The following is a 20,036-nucleotide window of genomic DNA, read 5'->3' as shown; positions in this document are numbered from 1 at the left end:
TTTTTTACAACGTATTTACCGAATTTCGGTTTTGCAAAATGAAAAGAGTTCTGGAGGTGGATGATGGTGGTGATGATTGCACAACAGTGTGAATGTACTTTTAAGTGCCACTGAACTGTGCACTTAAAAAAGGCCAATGTGGTAAATTTTATGCTCTGTATATTTTGCCACAATTTAAAAAAAATGTGTGTACCTGTGTATGTATATGTATTCTTATGTAAATATTTTCCATGGGTTTGATGAAAATGGTTCAAGCCATGTCATTCATCCAACCGTCCGTCTTCATTTATTCACTCAACAAGCCTTTATGAAGCCCTTATTATATGCCAGGACCTGCGCTAAATTGTATTGTGCCGTTGTAAATGCAGTATACTCTGTCCTTGACCTATTTACAAGCTAGTTTATATGAATGCCATGTAGACAATAACTACCACCCATCATGGTGAGGGAGAAATGAATGTGTGTATGGAGTTAAGACAGTATCCAGCTGTGCCGAGTTATGGGATGTTCTGGCACTCATGTAGGTGAGGGATGTGAAGGGCTCACCTGCTGAGGGACACGTGGACAAAGCATGGGGAATAAACATTGTGGTGCATAATGCATGCAGGAAACGGTGCGCCATTATTGATAACTTGATGTGTCGTGTGGCTGGTGGGTTGGTGAGCTCATAAGGCTGTGACATAAAGGAGCAAGGTGTAGAGAGTCCCTTACACCATGTTAAGGGGCTCAGACTTCTCAGACCACATTCTCCAGTGGCCTCAGGATTTCTCAAAGCCCCCTGAACTCCCATGGGGCTGCCTCCAGAAGTCCATAGTGGTGATGGGGGGTGGGGAGGGGATGGAGAAACCAATAATTCAATGTGAATAGCCTCAGCTTCATTTATTTTATGTTTTAGGTGTCTATATAAGATGCCATTTGAAGGCAAGGGTCTGGGTGAAAAGAAAAACACATTTGAAAATCACTGTTGTTGGTGATGAGGAATCACTAAAAATCATTAGAGTTGGTGACAATTAGTTTTGTGTTTTAAAAATCAGTATTCAGCATTCAAAGTCATGAGCGTGTTTTATCCATTTCTGGACCTCACCTCACAGCACTTGGCATGTGGTGAACATCCAATAGAATGTTCAGTGGGAATTATTTAAGGGACATGACTTGTGTACTGTTGCCATAGGGGTGAATTTAAATAACATACTTCCCAGTAACTCAAAAGGAATTCATAGAAATACGAACTACCTTTTCCCCTTATTCTCTTTTTCCTTATGTAAAATTGTACTGTGATCGTGGTTTTTTTTCTGAGTTTCCTGTCTGTTGAGATAGTAGCTTTTATAATGTGATGCCTTGGACCTGGTTGACAGCTCTGATTCTGTATGTAGGATTGAACTTTGTGGAAAATAATAGTTAATGGTACTTTTTAATGCTTAAAATGATGTTCTGAGCAAGTTTTGTTTCTTTATGGACTTTAGCCAGAATCCTACTGTTTTTCAATTTGTTTAAACGCAACAGCTTATACAACATACGTACATGTTCAGTTGAAGATAAAGGATATCATTATTTTTAGCCTATTACAAAGAAAACCACATTTTCTCTTAAATCTCTTGATATAAAGTAATTTGAACACAATTTCTGCACAGATCATTTTCAAGAGATTGGCTGTCAAGTGTTATCTTTTTTATTTTTTTTTAAGTAGCATTCTCATAAGAGCCAATGAGACTTTGCAAATTTAGATACATTCTAAGCCCAGAACGTGGTTGAAGATGTCAGTTTTTAAACAGCACTTTGAGAAGTAGTTAGCTTAAAAGTACAGCAATTCAGAGCACACCGAGAATGATTTTGAAGAGTAAAGTCTGGGCACGATGGGAAGAAAGTTGACAGGCTCTCTACAATTAAGAGACAAGCAGGAACGACTCCCACTTGTGAAAACTCTTCTCATCTAACCAGCTTCTGACACTGGCCTAAGAAAACCTCCAGCAAATTCTTATTCCTTTCCAGCTCCCGAATCTATTGTATAGAAATTCTCCAGTTTCCTTATGTGGTAACACACAGATACAGAAAAACAGCATCACAGCCCACTGCCCCTAGTTGAAAGGATGAGTAAGTTAAGCCCGTGAAAAATGACAGGACTGAAATGTATTTTTCCTTCAAGGCTGCTGTGTGTGCACATGTACACATGCATGCATACACCCACACATCTGAGTGCACCAGTTGGAAGGAAGAATTAAAAATGACTTGACACTCACTTCCCAGCTTCTTCCTCCATAACCAACCTGTTTTACCAATTCTCACTCACTTCTACTCTTCCGCTCTTGTGGAAAGGCTTGTTAATGTGCCCCGTAACTTCGGCAGGCAAGGTGATTCAAGACTCTACTGCAAGAGTCTGGCTATTTAAGTATTGGAAGTTTTGCCTGGTATCCTTGAGTCTTGCTGTTTTCAGCTGATGGGTCTTTGTAATCATATTTAGGCATCAGATTAAAATCACAGGTGAATAAATGTTAAGTGTCCTCGGTGTCTGTTACTTTTGTACTGCAATAAAGGTGTTCTGTGGCCTGTTGCTAGTCTCACCGCACACTGGAAAGAATGCCTGTTCCCCCATCTCTGAAAACCCTTAACCAGCTACATTTTTGGAGTCATGTCACACCTTCCTGAATTCAGATAGACCCTGGAGGCTCACTTCCCTTGTATGGGCACACACTCAGACACCCCCCACCCACCCACCCACACCCACACCCCCCTACACACGGCCAGGAACAGACAATAGAGAGAAAGAACAGTAAATAACCAGGGCAGTGCCCGCCATTCTTTTCAGTGAGTGTTATATTCCCCAGGCAGGGTGCTGGATGAAAGGTGGAAAGTTGTTTCCCCTGTGGGCCTGGGTACCAGATTACATGACCATATTCATAACTTTTGGCTCTTTTAAAATTACTGAGGGAGACAGTATAAGTGATACAGACTTTGGGGTTGGAACACTTGCATTGAAATCTCTTCTCTGCCACTTTCCAGATTTTCTGATCTGGAGCTGTTTCTTAGTCTCTGAATTTGAGTCCTCAGTGCTCATTGGAAATAATAAACCTCCCTTCCCAGGCTTTTGGGGGAAGATGAAAGGAGAACTCATATAGAGAACTCAGATTTTGTTAGTTTTAATCTTAAATTATAAAACTTAAAAAAAAAAGTGGATGAATGTACATCCTTAACTGCCTGCCAGGGGTGGGTGGTGGCAGGAAGAACGGGCTTTGAGCCCCGGAGGAGTTAGTAGCAAACTCTGATGCCTGACTGTAGGGAGCTGGCTCCCCGCTTGCCTGCACATTAGAATCCCGTTGCCTGGGCTGCACCCCAGACCAGTTAAGGGAGGATCTCTGTAGGTGGATCCCAGGCAGCAGTATTTTTAAAGCTCTCCAGGTGATCACAGCACAGCCAAGTTTGAGAAATGATGCTTTAGGGGGATTTGAAAGTCTCCAGTTCTTCCAGGGGCTGGAAGGGTGATACCTGGAATTCTGCAACCTGTACTTTATTCATTTTGATTAAATAAAACAAGGACTTAAGCATCTTGCTAAAAGTATATGTCTGACTTAGTATGAATTAGGTTATTAAGTTCTTTGCAAAGAGCCAATATTAATAGATGGGTCTTGGTGTGGGAACAGATCAGAGGTCTCTAGAAAGCTGAGGACAAGAGCATCTCACTAGAGTGGAAGAAACATGGAAACAAATGGAATGAAAACACAGGAAAACCCAGCAATTTCAAACTGCTTGTTGCTTTTGGAAATTAGTCCTTGCAAAAGCGTCACCCAAGAGCTGGTTGACTTCCCTGAAAGCTCAGGAGTATGGCCCCGGTGGGTGAAGATGCTTGAAAACTTGCTACGTCTTCAAAATGTGGGATGAGGGAAAAAAGTTTATTCAGTGGTATTCACTGTAACCAAAAGTCAGTTAATTTGCAAAATGATGTATTTTTTTAAAAACTTCAAAAAATGAACTAGAATCACTCCATATTCAAAATCTCTCTGACCTCTCTTCAACAAATGGTGCTGGAAGAGCTGGAAAAGACACATTGGACACATGCAGAAGAATGAAGTTGGACCCCTCATGCCTTATACAAAAAAATTAAAATGGATCAGCAACCTTAGTGGAAGGGCTAAACTAAAACTCTTAGAAGAAAACATAGGATTAAATCTTTGTGACTGTGGATTTGGCAATGGATTCTTAGATATGACATTAAAAGCACAAACAACAAAAGAAAAAATACATGAATTGGACTCCATCAAAATCAAAAACTCTTGTGAATCAAAGGACACTGTCAAGAAAGTGAAAAGACAATTCATGGAATGGGAGAAAATTTTTGCAAATCATGTAACTGATAAGTGTCTAGTTTCTGGAATATGTAAGGAACTCTTAGAACTGCACAACCAAAAGACAACTCAGTTTTTAAATGGACAAAGGACTTGAAGACATTCTTCCAAAGAAGAGATTTAAATGGTTAGTAAGCATAAAAAGATACTCAGCATCTTCAGTGGTTAGGGAAATGCAAATCAAAACCATGATGAGATACCACTTCGTGTCCATTAGGACGACCATAATAAAAAAAAACTAGGAAAATAACAACTGTTGGCAAGGCTTTGGAGAAGTCAGAACCCTCACACGTTGCTTTCAAATGATGTAGCCACTGTGGAAAATAGCTTGACAGTTCTTCAAAACTGTTAAACATGGAATTACCATATGACCCAGCAGTTCCACTCCTAGGTATATATCCAGGAGAACTGAAAGCAGGCATTGAAACAAAAACATACACAAGAATGTTCATAGCAGCATTCTTCATAATGGCCAAAAAGTGGACACAACTGGAGTATTTGTCAATTGATGAATGAATAAACAGAACATGGTATATGCATGCACTGGAGCCAATATTCAGCCAAAAAAAGGAATGAAGTACTGATCCAGCATGGATGAACCCTGGAAACATCACGCTAAGTGACAGAAGCCAGACACAAAAGGCCACGTGTTGTATGATTCCATTTATATGCATCATCCAGAATAGGTCAGTCCAGAGAGACAGAAAGCAGATGAGTGGTTGTCGGGCTGAGAGGAGGAGGGAACGGGGAGAGACTGTTTAATGGGTATGGTGTTTCTTTGGGGAAACGTGAAAATCTGGAATTAGATCATCATGATGGTTGCACAACATCATGAATGTGATTTAAGAAACCACTGAATGTGTTTAAAGATGATTAAAATGGCAAATTTTTATGTAATGTGAATTTTACCTCAATTGAAAAATAGCATGTGACCCCATCTGTTCTATAATCCTGCACTTTGGGTCTTAAACCAATCACTTAGCCATTACTAAAGGGTCTTGTTCCATCAGTTATCTTTGTAATTTCCACTCTCTTCCTATACCTTTTTTCCTCCAATGTCAACTTCTGCAAAGAGTCGTCTGCTCTGGTCTCACTTCCTCACCAGCACTTCACTCATCACTCAGGCTCCAGTCCTCAACTGAGCCAGTGTAAACATGGCAGCCACGGGAAACATCCACCTGCAGATGCCACACCTGACCCGGAAAGTTCTGCATCTGCCCACACAGCACTTGTTACTGAGTTCAGGTTCGCCTGCTCACCACTCAAAAAGCAATCATTTAAGAGGCAAGTGTCAGTAGAAAGGAAAGATGCCTCAATCAGAAAAGCCAGCTATCTGGGGAGAAGGTGGACCCATGTCCAGAGACCAGCTCTGGTGATTCTGCTCAGCCTCCGTAACAGTTTTTAAAGAGAAAAAATGGGAAGGATCTCAGTGAATCATCAAGGCAGGAGGTGGGGTTCTGCATCCTTCTCCACTGCATGCATGCAGGCTGGCTGACTCTCTTCAGATGTTTCCCTGCCGGTATGATCTGCCTGCAGGATTGCTATAGGGCTGTTGGGGTAGAAAGCTGATCATTCTTTAACTACATAATTCTTAATTCTTTTTTATCTATGTAACGAATCAACAGGTTAGGCAAGACGTGGTGTGCATTCAGGAGAGCATAAGTCAGGAGTTAATTTTAATTGCTTAGTGATCTCATTCCTATAATTAGGTTCTTTTAAGGTTAGAGGGGGACAGAAATGGGCAAAAGAGCTGCTTTCCAAGTTCAGGTGCCTCTTGCTTTATCCAGGAGGCCTTCTATAAAATTTGAAATTGGGTTTCCAGTGTGGCAGTTGGACTCATCTATTGTGGCATCACCATGGAATGTGAGCTCTTGGGGACAGATGGGAGAACCCTCACCGCCCTTCCTCCTGGGCCCAGGTGATTCCTGCAAACTCAGCACAGTGAGAGTCATCCGTACAAAAATGTAAAGTTGGGTGAGGAGGTGTAATGCTGTTACTCGCAGACCTTAAGTCCTTTTAATTCTGGATAATTGTCAACTCTGATAGCCAGATTGATCTCTAAGCCTACAGAGTGGTCCTAAAGTGGAAGGAAGCTGTGTTCATCATTCTCTTAATTTATTTCTTTTTTCCCCCTCCCTCTTTTTCTGCTGGGGTCAGCAGAAATGGGAATCTTTTTTTTTTCTTTTTAGATCAGTGTTATTATGATTATGATTATACTGAAAGACCTGTATGGGAGGAATGCTGCAATCTGAATTAAAAATAGCACTTTCTGTCCTCCCACACACAGCACTTGAGTGCTCTGAATGCCTTTTATAAATGCAGACTTTCTGCCTGGCTAGATAAAAGAAGCTGTCACTTCATTTCCATAACGAAGTCATTCCCAGGAGAATTCCATTGTTTTAGCAATAGAATTTTTGTAAGAGGTCTCTTATTTTGCCTGAAAAAGGTAACAAAAATGAACTTTAGAGAGCTTATTCGACAAAACAATTAAGGAGCGAGAGGTTTTTTTCTCTTCTTTTGATGTGTGAGGAGTTCTGAGTTTGAGAATCCCGAGCCACGATGTTAATATCGGCCCCTAACCCTGGAAGACGAAGGTGCAGGGACAAAGCCTATTCTTCTGATAGGGATGGGGGTACCTCCCTGGAATATGTGCTCCAGAGGGGTGGGAGAGACATGGTGCTAATTCTAAAGCGATGGAGGAAACTTTTAAGATGCTCTGTATGGGAGGAAATTCCTTGCAATTTTTAATGAAACATGATCATCAAGTATTTTTTTTGTAGTTTTTAAAATTTATTATTTTTTTTTTTTGGTGGGAGAGGTAATTAGGTTTACTTACTGTTTATTTCAGTGGGGGTACTGGGGATTGAACCCAGGACCTCATGCCTGCTAAGCACGTGCTCTATCAGTGACCTATACCCCCGCCCCATGCCCCGTCATCCATGCTTTAATTGAGTTTCAGGACTCTGAAGGCCAGCTGGCTCTGTAGCTTGCTGGGGTCCTTTGCTCCGAAAGTAGTAGTTGATATGACCTTTAATTTGAGCTTAAAATGCTATGGCAAGTGGAACAGGAGGTACCGCATTACTTGTATCTGGCTCGAGCAGGCATGTGCTTGTGCCTGCTCCCAGCCTCCCTCCCCGATCCCGTCTCCTCCCACCCTCCACACAACGGATCTCTGCTTCGAACACGGTATCAGCTCTTCCACTCCACCTTCATAGAAAAGGAAGAGTTGTATTTCTTGGTACTTTCCCGGCACCACGTAACTCACATCAAAGTCTCCCTGCCTTTGGTGTTTCAACAGGTAATCCCTAGACTTAATGCCAAGTGGCATTTCTATTACTTGGTGTTCACAGCTGAGACCATTGAAATCTCAGTTTTAAGCTAGGGTAGTGTTCTTAAGCCTCCTTCCAAAGAAGAGAAGTTTTCAATAGTGCCTTTGTCTTGTAATACTTTTGCTCTGATTGCATCAGAAAGTTGTGATATTTCAACAAGGGGGCAGCTACCTGGAATAGTGTTAAAAAAAAAAAAAGGTTAAAATATAGAGTTGTTATATTTTTGTGCCTTTTAATTTAACAAAACAGACAAAAAAAGAAAAGACAGATGAGGTTGATTTAATATAATTATGGAAATCCTGTTGGTCCAAATATACAAAGTTGGATAGTTACAATGGTTGCTGATTTTGAATTTTGGGACATAATTCTGTTCTTCAAAAACCACTGAGTAGCCTTTAATCACGTTAACGATAATGTAACTTTAAAGCATGGTTGGAGGTCCCGGGTGTAGCCGTGCTTTTATGTAGTAATAAATGGAAAGGAAGTTGTGGTTTTGATAGGATGGTTCCAAAGTTCTGCTTTTAATACCTTTGGTGAATTCTGGTAATTGTATCTGTCCAGGAGGATGTGGCTGGGTTTGGGGGGTGAGCGGGGTGTATGTGAATTCTGACTTGTCATTTTACTTTGACTCACCATTTGGTACTTTGTGAAGTCAGGCCAATGAAATACTTGAGAATACTATCCTGTAACTCCTAATATTCCAGCAAAAAGAGAGTGAGAGGGACATATGTAATCCTAGGAGTTTTGCTAACTCTGTTATAGAAAGGAGGGCAAACGTAAAGTCAGGGGAGTCCTGTCATGGACCATAGCAGCTCAGGACTTATAAACACTTCGTAAATGATCGAGGCATGGAGCACAGCCTCTGCCCCCGCCTCTCCCGTTTTCACCAGGCACGCATGCAGACTGATCAGTGACCTTCTCCAGCGAGCGTGACCACGGCTCTCCTCCGGGGAGAAGGTGTGTGGTGACTCCTGGCAGCCCGAAAGGGCCTTGGAACCCAGGAGATGGGTCTCCACACTTCTGCACCCTGAGTGTTCTGTCTCCTGGGCCACAGTGCCTTCTCTTGGGCTTCTGCAACCCCATTTGGAAGCTGAGTATTAAACACATGAGGCCGGGAGAAATTGTCGATAAGAACCACATGCCATCTTGGTCTTTAAAAATCACAATTTCCTGGAGACGTCATTCTGTGGCTACTCCATGCAGATGGGGTGTTTCTCATAGTATTTTTTTTTCTTGATATGCAGACGTACTTTTCTTGGGGTGCAGCATTAGATTTCTTAGCAAACTTTGCTTTATACCAGTAAGGAGGTACAGCCAGCACACAGACACCTGCAGGTCTGTACATGTGTGGATAAAGCCTTACCTTTATGTCATAAGCTGTGTTCATCCACAGGAAGCAGAGGCATGGAGCAACATGAATTATAATTGTTTTAAAGTTTGAGAGTAGGATTTTTTCCAGCATACTTCTCTCTCTGGTTATGCGTTCTTTAGGCAGACAACTAATTTTAGTTTTTAATTACCTAAGCACAGACCAGTTAATATCGGTAGAAAATGGCCCGAGTACATGCTAGACAGCCAAGAACTGCCATATTGGAAAAACGATTTTACAAGGAGTAAGTCACAGAGATCATCAGATGGCTGATGGAAGAGAAGAGGGATGGGATGAGAGGATGATCGAATCCATCGTCTTCAGAATACCTTGGGTTTGGGCTTCATTCCGCTTGCCAGGTCCCTCCAGCTCTTCTTGAAATCTGACTGGACACCCGGACTCCCAGGGGCCTTGTGCGCTGCCGCCGCCACCGCTACCGCTCCTGGGGAAGGGGAGCTCTGCTGGGTGGAGACGGAGGCTCCGGACCCGCTGGGCTGAGCTCACCCGCAGCCCTGACTGCTCCTCTCTCTCCCTCAGAAAGAAAATAGGAAGAGGCAGCTTCAGTCCTGAGTTGGAAAAAGAGGCTCTTCCAGGTCCTGGTGTCAACTGACTGAGCAGTTCCTGTATTGGCTCATGTTGTAATGATTTTTCTCCAAGTCACCAGAAAGGGAACCCTCCTGTTTTAAGAACCACAGAGTAAGAGATTTGAGAACAAGTCAGAGTGAAGGGAAAATCCCACAGTCTCAGTGAATCAGCACGTATTTATCAAAGGGTTACTATCAGCGAAAGCACAATGAGGCTCAACAAGAAGCAGATGGACGCCGACCCTGCGTTCATAGAGTTTACTGCACTCTGTCTGGGGAAAGGGTGCCTGGTTTAGGATAAGGAATAAAAGGATTAGTACCCTAAGGAAAAGGAATAAAAACCACAGGAGTTCACATCAAAAAAAAGAAAAGAAAAGAAAAAGTCCTTTTGATTGAGAAAGTTGTGGTGTAGGTTATTATAATGAAAGAGAGTGATGGAAAAAGTAGGATTTGAGCAGGGCTTGGTGCGGTTGGCTTGACTTTTAGCACGTAGAGTAGAAATGGGAGCTCTCGGAGATGAAGAGAGAAGCTTGGTTTGGCTGGTACAACGTGCATAAGGGGAGAAGTGGGAAATGAAGTTGGTAAAGCTCGTTGGGGACAAGTTGTGAGGGTCTGAAGCATCAGATTTTAGAAGATTTTACAAGCTGCAGGAACCCATGAGGGTATGGCCTGGAGAAATTGTACAATCTATTCTAGGAGCCAGCAGGGATGGCTCACATGGTTTCAGGGAGAGTGCTGAGGGCAAGAGGACCAGTTAGCAGGCTGCAGTGGGAGGAACAGAGTCTGAACTGGTGTAGCAGCATGGGGATAGAGCGCGCACCTAACAGGACGTGACAAGTGATGGACTGAGGGAGAAAGAGGAGACGACCATGGTGCTATTAACATGAGTCAGAAATAAAAGAGGAGGACTGGTTTGGTGGGGGAAATGGAAGTAGACATAATTTATTTGTATCGCATATATCCAGCAGCTTGTTGGGGGAGATGCCAGGGTCCAGGATACAGATGTAAGAACCATATAGAATTCAAGGAAATTATTATGGAAACAGAATTGAGCATGTAACCTTGGGGAGTACATATCCTAGGGTTAGAAGGAATAACAGGAAGACATAAAAGCCAAGAAAGAGGAGCAGCAGAGTGATGTAAGGAACACCTGCAGAGCACTGTCTCAGGAATCAAGACTACTAGGAGATTGTGGTTGCAAGAGGCAAAAGTTGAAGTGATTTAAGCAAAAAAAAAAAAAAAAAAAAGATGGAGTGGAAGATCGTTTGTATCACATGCGTATTCATTTTCTGTTGCTGTTGAGCAGATTATCATAACCCTGCTGGCTTAAATCATGTTGTCTCACTGTTTCTGCAGCCCAAAAGTCTAGCCTCAGCTTAGCTGGATTCTCCACTCAGGGTTTCCTAAGGCTGAAATCAAGGTGTTAGCTGGGCTGCGTTCTCATCTGCAGCTTGCAGTCCTTTTTCAAGCTCATGTGGTTATTGGTAGACTTTGTGTTCTTGTGGTTGTAGGACTGAGGCCTTTGTTCTGTTTCTGCTGATTATGGGATGGGCTCCACTCTCAGCCCCTGGTGTCCATCTCCACTTCCCCGGCACGTGGAACTCCACCCCCCACCCCAATATGTTCCTTCATGTTTTGAATCTCATTCCTGGAAAAGTCTGTCCCTTTGAAGGACTCACCTAATTAGGTCAGCCCCACCAAAGGATAAGTGTTCCATTTTAAGATCAATTCATTTAGGGCCTTAATTTTATCTGCAGCATCCCTACTCAGCAGCAGCACCAGGTGGTGTTTGATGCGATAACTAGGAGAGGGTGTGTGTGCACTAGGGGACAGGGCAATTTGGAGACCACTTTAGAATTTTGTCTGATACAACATAGCTAAAAAATTTAGGGGCGAATCTAACTTTTGGCATGGCTGGGTCCAAGGGACCTCACAGTCGTCAGGACTCAGACGTCCTGTCGTTCAGCCTTGTTCCCTGCTGTCAAGCATCATTCTTGTGTGGGCTTTCCTCACAAGGTGGTAGAAGTAGTTCTTAGTAGACCATGCTTCCATGGAGAGGACACCGCTTTCCTTAGTCCCAGCCAGTCTGAGATTTGATTGGCGTGGCTTTGGTTACATGCCTGTCCCTACGTCAGTCATTGTGGCGAGAGGGGTATGTATTCTGATTCTCTGGGCCGAGCTCATATGCCCACCTTTGGACCCAAGGCACAAATTCAGCTCAGACCAAATAACGAGGAAAATGGGGGAGAAATTGTTCCAAAAAAGATGCTGTTCAGGCAAAAATGCTGGTCCACTAAAGAAAAGAAAAAAATTGAAGGAACTACTTTATCAAATATTCTAAGAGAGTCAGTTAGGAAAGGGCCACTGCGTTTAGAAGACAGGAAGCCATTCCTGAGCTTTGAAAGAGAAGCAAGTTCACTTAAAAAGAAAGTGTTGAAATCAAACTCTAAGGGTTTAAGATGTACCCGATGAAATACTGGCGCTGAATGTATAGTACTTTTTTTTCTTTTTTAACATGTTTTATGGTGAACAGGAGAGAGGTGACAGCCATTTGGAAATGTATCTGGGTCCGAGGAAGGTCTTTCAAGGGTAGTAATGACTGAGTATGTTTGTAGGCTGAGAAGTTGTTTTTGGTGAGGGTGGGACAGAGATTGAAGGAGGGACAGAAGGCAGAGTTGACCCCAACAGGACCTGGTGCCAGTAGGAGACAAAGAGCCACAAAAAGTTTTCCCAGATTATAAAGTGGTGCGGGCTTTTTGGGTTGTTTGGTCATTTGTCACTTCTTTGGAATGAACAGGTATCATTCCTGCCAATGCATCTTACAGTAGTTAAATATACTCAAAAGACCCTTAGCCTCTGTCTGGCTGTGTAATTGACAGAACAGTGGTTCTCAGAGTCTGGTCCCTTTGAGCATCACCTAGGGACTTGATAGAAATATGAGTTCTCTGGCCCCACCCCACACCCACTGGATCAGAAATTCTGGGGGTAGGGCCCAGCAATGTGGTTTCACAAGACCCCCAGGTGTTTCTGATGGCAGTTCCAGTTCGAGAGCCAGTGCCTCAGAGCATCCATGTCTCCTCTCTGCATGCCACCAGGGTTTCCTTACTAGTGGCTTTTGTAAAGCTGGGAGAATCAAGGATGAAAGCTCCTGGTGGCAGCGGAGGGGGTTGTAAATCTTGAAAGGACATGGCAACTGTTCAAAAGCCATTAGTGACTAAAAATGTAATGGATTGGAAGAACAGAACAGAGAAGGCTAAGTTTTCACTTAATTGTTCTCGAGTTCATGCAGGGCTGTCATTTGGATGATAGGCACATAGGACCTCCAAACCCCTGGAGGACAGAGAAGAGTGGGAAGGGCTTAAATTACAGCTGCAGAGTAGTGCTTCCTTAGGAGTAAGTGTTACGTCGTAGAACTGGTTTTGGATTTGGATCATTTAAATTCAGGCTCTTCTCCTCGACACTGTTAAGAGGCTGCAAAAGAAGGCCATGGCAGGATTTCTTTCATCAAGGAGCTTATAAAATTTTGGGGCCTTCAAGACTTAAATCCAGTGGAGTATAAAAAGACAATATAACAGAGTGCTGAACTGGAAAGGACCTGGGGTCAGAATGTGTGGTAGAGACTGTAAGCGCTGTGGGCAGTCAAGGGAAGGAGAAATTGGCATTGTGTCACTTTCATCTCTGGACAGAGGATGAGACTGTCAGCCCGGTGTAATTTCCCAGGTCTGACGGCGGGGTTTTGGACAACTTGGCTTCAGAAAGTTTTCCTTCTTGCTCTTTCTCTTCTTCCCGAGCTTGCTAAAGTTTGTCAAAACTACGAAGTTGAAGGGAGGGTTTCTTTTTCATGACTTTGCACTTGGAGGATTATTAATATTTTGGGTTATATGAGAAACCAAATATGCAGGAGAGGTTACAGTTTATCCTATGTCTCAAATGGAAAGAGACTCAAAGAGAAGTTTGGCTTATTCACTTCAAACAGACTCTCAAGCTTACTTCATTCATGGGAGAACGTGAATGAGCCTGTCTGAGGATGCCTTCATTTTGTAGGTTGAAAGCAGCAAATTACTGATTTTTCTTAGTGGAAAAGTTAAGTGGTACCAGCTCTGGGATGATAGGGAACCAGAAAACACTTCAGATGAACACAGCATTTCCATTGCTTTTTATTTCTTTGTATCATTGCTGCTTACCTGGGAAAATAAATAGGTACCACACCAGGAACCAAAGGAGAAGGCTACCAGGACACTCGAAAGTGGGCAAAAAAAAAAAAAAAAATGCCATTTCGGTCCAGAAGAGAAATAATAAAAACATCATAATGATCAAAAGGAAGCCAGCAAATTTCAGACGTACTACAAGGTATTAAGTTTTTTTTTTTCCTTCTTCGGAACTTTACATGTAACATGATTTATTTTTAGCTCTTTTGAGGGAGGGTTTTCTTAACTCCAGCTGTGGCACGTGGGTGTTAAGAGGGAGCTTCGTTTTATTTCACTGTGACGATGGGGTGACATAAGCTGCATTGGGAAGCCAGGGTCTTGCTTTGCCGTCGGATCAGGTGTAAAACATGCACTGAATGACATTCCTCTAGCAGAAACTCCTAGTGTCTGTTGCTCTGATGGCCCTGCATTTGGAAAGAAGAATCATTTCTTATTTCAAGTTTCTGAGAACAGTTCTGTCACTCATTTCTTGTTCAAGGAGACCCTGTTGAAATGGTCCGGAAAGAAAAAAATGATGAAATAACAAGTTAATTGTACAGTTCTGGTCAGATCACATAATGCACAGGCTGTTTCCTCTACCTGGAAACTCGATGTCTGGCTAACTTCTGCTTATCTTTTTACTTCCCTGTTTTTAAGTGTCACTTTTTTCAAAAAAGCCCCTCTCTCTAAATGAGGTACCCCATTATGACTGCAAATCACAGTATTTAGTTTTCCTTCTTGATGCCTATTCAATTTTCACATTTTATGCATATGCTAAAAATAGTGTACTCTGATTCTTTAATGTCTGTTTCTCTTGAGGCAATGAGCTCCTTAAAGGCATCATCGTCCTTTGTCTATTGTGATCACCATTATGAACATAGGACTTGGTGGATACGAAGCACCAAACACAAATTTGTCCAGTGAATGAATTAATAAGAAAGTACTTTGTACCCTGGAGACTAATGTAATGTTATATATCAATTATACCTCAATTAAAAAGACACTTTGTAAACTGTATTCACTATAAAAGTCATGGTCAATTATATTAGTAGCAGGCACTTCCTTTCTCCCTTCTGTCCTAGTTTTTTTCCTCTCCATATTTTTCCTTCTTTGAGGTCTACTTGTCAGTGTTCTGCCAGTTCCAAATCTAAAATTTGGTATGACTCTTGGGTTTTTTTTTTTTTTTTTTTGTGAGGTAGGAGACCACATTTTTTCCCCTCGAAAATATTAGTACACCCACAATGCTAATACAAGACTTCCATTTTTGTTCAATGTGCATTTATAACTCTGAAAGGAAAACATGACTGGCACTTGTGGATGATTTATTTGATTCTAGATTCTAGCACAGCACTTAAATTCTGTGTTTCTTGTTGTCCCCAAAGCTGCTCCTGTAAGTTCTTGTACCTCAAGCATGCTTCTCAAGAATACACAAGTCAAAATACCTTAATGATACTGGCCCAGGAAAAGTTGTTCCTGGCCCTGTATTATAGGAGGGAAAAAAAAAAAACCAAGAAATCGAGGTGTGGAAAATATTAATGAGATATTGAGAGTAAATGCAATCAGGATATGAACAGATCTTTAAATGCAACCAACAGAAATCACCCAGCCCTTCTCAGCAGGGCCTCAGTGTGCCGCTGTGTGTATAAGTGCTGTCGTCGGTGGTTGGACATGGCAGGTGGCCAAGTGGAAAATTTCACAGCCCTGCAAACGGCCGGCACACTCAGCGCTGCAAATCAGCCATCCCAGGGAGCCGTGTGGCGTGGACCGAATAATCACGTCCCTGCACGCGCCTCTCACCAGCTTTCATCCCTTCTTCCCTCTTCATTTCCTGCTCCAGGCCTTTCCTTTCTTTCTCCCTGAGATTCCAGAGGCCTCCATTTTCAGTCTTCTGCTTCCTTTGATCCTCGGTGGGAGGCGAAACATTCGGCTCTTTGGGTGCCCCGAGCGGGGATGGTTGATTGTGGTTGCCTTGCCAAAGCTGGCTTTTAATTTTGGCTCCAGAGCTCAGTAACAGGCTCCTGATCACTAATAACACTTTGTGTTTACGTGGCACCTTTCTTCTCGGGAACTGTGAGTGCTTGCCAGAGAGATCTTACTGATCTTCCCAACAACCCAGTGAGGTATGAAAATGGCAAAAGGTGATCATCCCAGCCCCCTCCTTCCTGCAAGAGGGCTTATTTTGAGGCCGTGTTGCAAGTCTGCATCTCTGCTGGGATAGCATCTGAAGCCTCCCAGAACTGGCTTCAACTTTCTGGGGTGGGGGGAGTGATGGGGGAGAGGCTTGGCCTCACCAGGCTGTCTCCTGGGGCAAGAGCAAAAATACTGCATTTCCTTTTTAAGCAAAGCGTACTGGAAAATGGTCTTTGGTGAATTATCTATCAGTCTAATTGATCGTGAACTTCATCTGTTGAGATAACGAGGGATTTGACGATGCATTCACCTTTTCCTTTGTTTTCTGTTCCATTCCCACGCTAGGGATTTCTCCTGTCTCTGTGAAAGGAAGAAAGGACACGTCTGAGCCCAGGAGGGCTCCAGCTTCTCGGGGGAAGTCTCCATGGTGAAGGAGAGGCTGGGCCTACCTGTGAACAGCGCACAGTGAATGTTGTAAGTTAACAAGAGCTCTGTCCGCAGGGCTTGCCTTGCAAGGATTTGTGAATCATTGGATGCGCGGGCTGGGGTGCTGATGGGGGTATTTAGCATTAGCTCTAGGTGATCCTCGTTTTTTTATGGGAGAGGTTCTGTTTTCATTTTCTGTGAACTTGACTTTGAGTTTCCATGGGGCGCTGCTCATTATCTCCTTTGAATAAAAATCCTTTCCGTGTAGGAACGCCCTTTCTCCTGGGGCAGTTAAATGCTATCAAGTTCATAGCAGCCTCTTGAAACTGGGCTACAGCAGTTCCTTTTGGCTGGTGGGTAGGAGGGTAAAATCCTCCAGGCTGAGGATTACCCACCAGGATTTCCATCCTGCAGTTATTTTATTTATCTAGAGGTTTTGATCGGAATGCAATGTTTTTCTGGCTTTCAAAAATCGAAGGTATGCAAGGACGGTCAGCTGTTCTGGGTTTCTCTTATTCAAAATTGGCTAATGGGTCGGTTTTTTATCGGACTGCTGAGTTGGGGTTTGGAAATGAGTAGTTTTGGTGTGGCAGCTGCTGGTCATCCCTCAGGGGCAGTTTTAGGTTCCAGGATTGAATCCTAACACAGCGGGCTTCAAGATGCTTATCTTCCACGGAACTTCTGGTTTGCCTAGCTCTGCTGCTTTCTAGAGATTTCACCGCGTTGCTAGACTGTGTCATAAAAACAAAAGTTTAGAAGAGATTTGAGGAGGAAAGAGTCCAGCTTCAGGAAACCCAGGATGGCCTATGAACGTATTACCTTCAAATTTCAGGAAACTAAGCACCACAAACATGTATGTGTGTATATATATAAATAACTTTGCGTTGAGTTTTCAGTTTCTTAATTCGGTCAGGAAACTTTCCCAGGCATTTATTACTTGCTTTTTTCCAGTTGCATAAATGATTTTGAAAGAACAACATACAATATTATGAAGCAATATATCAGAGAGAAAAAGCATTTACCATTGAAAAGAAAAATTTGCACTGAATTTTTTAATTGATTTTCTAAAACTTTGTCTTAAATATGACTATTTATCCATGTTTCCTGAGGCCTGAACAGTCATACTGAAATAAGCTTATTGAATTCAAAGTGTCTCATTGCCTTGAGTAAATGGGTGATGGGAAATGTTGATATTTTCATGCGCATTCCTTTTGTGTGTATGATCCCATTGGTTTTGGTGGAAACACAGTTCCTGGAATTATCGACGTAAATTCTATTCCTGGTCCTATGGTCAAGGTCAAGTAACTTCAAAACGATGGGCAAGTCCCTGAGGCCCATGAGGTTGGTTTATAAGTCTGTGTGTTGCTCCACACTTCTTGTTTACTGATAAGTCGCCATCTTAGTTTGGGATCCCCATTAGGAGCAGAGCATCTTGTAACACACTTTAATCTTCCAAAAAAAAAAAAAAAAATCTTATTCTAAGAGTTTCTATCAGTATTAAGTCATAATTTGGGGACCCTGTTAGAGCTGTGTGCTGCAATAGCAGTGTTTTGTTTTGTCTTTTTAGAAGGTATTTCCCAATCAGGTAGCTGGTAGAATGCACTCCTGGTGATTTTTTGTTTTGGGGTTTTTTGTTTGTTTGTTTGTTTTTTTTAGCGTTTTAATCCTAGGAAACAAGTATCTTATGGAAAAATGCTTTAGGTTTCAGGTTACATTTAAAAGAACAGTGCAGTTATTATAATCAAGATGGCTTTTGCTTTGAATCTGATGATGTTTTGGTGTTTTGTTTTGTTTTTTTTTTTTTATTTAATCTTTGCTTTGAACTACTCATGTGATACCATGCCAGACCTCAAGCATTAAGTGAGGTTTTCAAAGAAGTTCTGAAGTGTAAACTTAAGATGCCACATGGCCAACTTAGTCATTTTAAAATCCTTCTGTAAATGGAGTGGGTTGAGAGAGAGGAAGAAAATGCTAAATTGTTTTGAACTCTAGAGACTTTTTCTTCCAAATTGTATTTGCTTGGGGAGGGGGCAGGTTCCAGTTTTTCTTAGTAAATTTTGAAGTTAATAACCCTTTGTAATCTTGGTGTGTTTTTGAATTCATATTTTCCCCTTACTTTGGTGTCCTGAGTGCCCCAAGGCTGTGCCATTATAGTAGGGAAGGCAGGAGATTTTCAGAGAATGTGTGCTTGCACGAGGGGATGTGGTAGTGGGTATATGACCATTCGAGTAATAATCATGGCAGCGGAATTAATGGTGTCCATTCTCAGAAGCTCTTAGAGACTGCCCCCCAAACTCACTACTTTTGTAGTTCTCCTCTGTCCTCATTAACCACCTCTCAAATCTGCCACCATCTTTCTAGCAGATGGTTTTTACTCCTGAAAGTGTCTCAAACTGTCTCTAAGGTGTTGTAACTCTTACAGGAGAGGAGTGGCAAGAAAAACTGACCTTAGGAGTCAGGAGACCTGGGTTGTACACATGATGCTGAAGTTAACTGTAGAACCTTAAGCCCCCCAAAAGCCCCGGGGACCCATTTCATGATGAGTAACATGAGAAAGTTGAGTTAAAGGAGCTCTGAAGATTCTGCTAAGTGTCTAGCATTGCTTCAAGTCCCAGCCTTGGATGAGGCAGATTGGACCTTCATTTTACCTTGTTCAGCTTCTAAAAGTCAGTGATTTGGCAGAACTTCAATTTACAAGTGCTTTTTAAACATTGAGCACAGTCTTGTGGTTAAAAAAAAAAAAGAATAATTATATGTCACCCTCACGTTGCCCTTTCTGCAGGACCCTTCCAGGTACCGGGTGACAACTGAAAGGTGTTCATTTGAGTGCTTTCCAAGAATAGAGTTAGAGTCACTTAAGTCTAGGATCCATACTCCTTGGTCTTTGTGAAAATTGGATATGAGATGCTTTTGAAATTAACTTTTTAAAAACTGTCCACCTCCATACTCACTCAAATTTATTACTTAGATCACTGCCTCCTTGCTTATGTGCTCTATTTCTTTCTAAAACTTCTCTGCTTCTGTAAGTAGGACTTCTCCAGTTGCCTCTTCAAAGCGGCCTTCCCTGACCTTTATAAAGCAGCACCCACTCCACTCCTTCTGTATCCTCCAGCCTACCTTATTTTCCCTTTAAGCGCCTTACCTATTATATATGTATTTGTTAATTGTCCATCTCCTCAACTAGACCACAAGCTCCATGAAAGCAGGGATATTATTATTACTATTGCTATTCCTGGCAAGTCCACAAAACCTAAAATGCTGCTTGGCCCGTACTGGGCACTCAGTAAATATTTGTTGAGTGACTGTCTAAGGAAAGAGTAAATGTATGTCTGGGCTTCTCAGGTGTGGGCCTAAGCCATTAGGAACAGGACCACAAACATGGTTCTGATCTGAATTGCTTGAATCTGATAGTAGGTTGGTCAGGTAGAGAGGGTGGCGCGGAGAAACGACCTTGTCTTTTCCCTAGAAGTGGGTGATAATTGTCTGTGATGTGTTTAAGTAAATGTGAGAAAGGAAACACTTCTATAAAGTGCCCCCCCTTTTTTGTACAATCCGTAGAGTTGGGGGATTTTCTGATACTTAAAAAAAAAAAACATTCTGCACCGTGTATATTTTCTCTCCTTTTCCATCTGAGTGGTTTGCTTTATGGGTCATTTGTGAGCAGCCTGCCCTGA

General features: G+C 42.3%; 1 protein-coding gene across 5 annotated transcripts in view; it reads left to right on the top strand.

The window, feature by feature from the left end:
- Positions 1 to 20,036, top strand: part of ATXN1 (ataxin 1) — a 356,661-nt gene that overhangs the window by 206,579 nt on the left and 130,046 nt on the right. For all 5 annotated transcript variants that reach the window (XM_064476223.1, XM_064476222.1, XM_064476225.1 and 2 more), the window contains one exon: positions 16,282 to 16,410. The gene's annotated coding sequence lies outside the window, so the exon portion shown is untranslated. The remainder of the gene's footprint in view (positions 1 to 16,281; positions 16,411 to 20,036) is intronic.

This window comes from Camelus dromedarius, chromosome 19, assembly GCF_036321535.1.
Source record: "Camelus dromedarius isolate mCamDro1 chromosome 19, mCamDro1.pat, whole genome shotgun sequence".
Taxonomy (NCBI): Eukaryota; Metazoa; Chordata; class Mammalia; order Artiodactyla; family Camelidae; genus Camelus; species Camelus dromedarius.
Note: the sequence above shows the minus strand (reverse complement) of the source record. Positions and strands in the feature narration are given on the sequence as shown.